The sequence below is a fragment of the Dipodomys spectabilis genome, unplaced genomic scaffold (assembly GCF_019054845.1).
Source record: "Dipodomys spectabilis isolate Male_0828 unplaced genomic scaffold, ASM1905484v1 ptg000268l, whole genome shotgun sequence".
Lineage (NCBI taxonomy): Eukaryota > Metazoa > Chordata > Mammalia > Rodentia > Heteromyidae > Dipodomys > Dipodomys spectabilis.
In genome coordinates, this window is record NW_024870945.1 from 4320422 (window position 1) to 4321652 (window position 1231).

The following is a 1231-nucleotide window of genomic DNA, read 5'->3' on the forward strand; positions in this document are numbered from 1 at the left end:
GATTTTTTTGATTGTTATGGGATTCCATTCTAAACAAAGCCATGTATATCAAGAAAGCCAATGTTTTCAACTCAGAGTAATAAATATAAGAGGGAGAAAATTAAGGTTAGGTATATATGTTAAGCACAAATTCAGGCAATATCCAGACATTTTGAAATTGTATACCTTTACTAGATAAAGTGGCTCAAACCTATAATCTTATCTACTTGGGAAACAAATATTAGACAATTCCAGTTCCAGGCAAGCCCAGACAAAAAAAGAAGTTTCAGAAACTCTAACCATTTGTTCGGTGCAATGTTTTCTTGCCTGTGTTAGGAGGACCACAGTCCAATAAGGCCCACCATAGTGATACTACCTCAAAATAAGAAATCCAATTAAAATCTGCAGGTATGACAGTATTAGAGTTGTTGTTTCACAGGGACAAGGTTTTGGGTTCAATCCTCCTGTACCACAAGGAATTTAAGTGTGTGCCAGGAAAAGAACGGCATGTCTAAGGTCAAGACTTCATACTGGTTTTACAAGCTCTTATAAAAACTTTACCTCTTTTGTTAATTTTTAAAGTATAATCATAATTTACATGGCCAAACCAAATAATTTCCTATTAGAGATTTTCTTTTATCCATTAAGGAACATGTTATGTGTTGGATATTGTCCCATTGAAATCATATTAAAATCGAAAACTCGTTAACTGCATGTGGAAACAGTATCTCAAAGGTAGCATTTAAGATGAATTCTCCTCCAAGAGAAGCAGAAGGAATTGAATATACTAAGGAAAGAGGACTCTGAAGAAGCCAATTCTGATCTTGGATTTCTAGTTCTACCAACTCAGAGGCAAAGTATTTACATTATTAACGCTACCCAATCTGTGGAAGTTTATTATTACAATTACTAGCAAACATGAGGAATCTATAAGACAAGAAAAGTCATTGATGCTTGGGGTCCGTGACTCATCTCTATAATTCTAGTGTTTAAGAAGGATGAGACTTGAGGGATAATGGTTTTCAGGCTGGTAGGAAAGTCCATGAGGTTCTATCTCCAAATAACTACATGGTTCTTATTGTAGATTGACTACTATTAGCAAACAAACTGAGAGCATGAGGTATGTTCAAGCCGCAAACTGGTAGAAAGAAAAAATTCTTAAAAGAATACTATGAGAAACAGAGTTATGAATAGGAAAGCAGAAACAAAAGACATAAACTTATTCATATAGACAAAGCTTCCCAATGTGAAA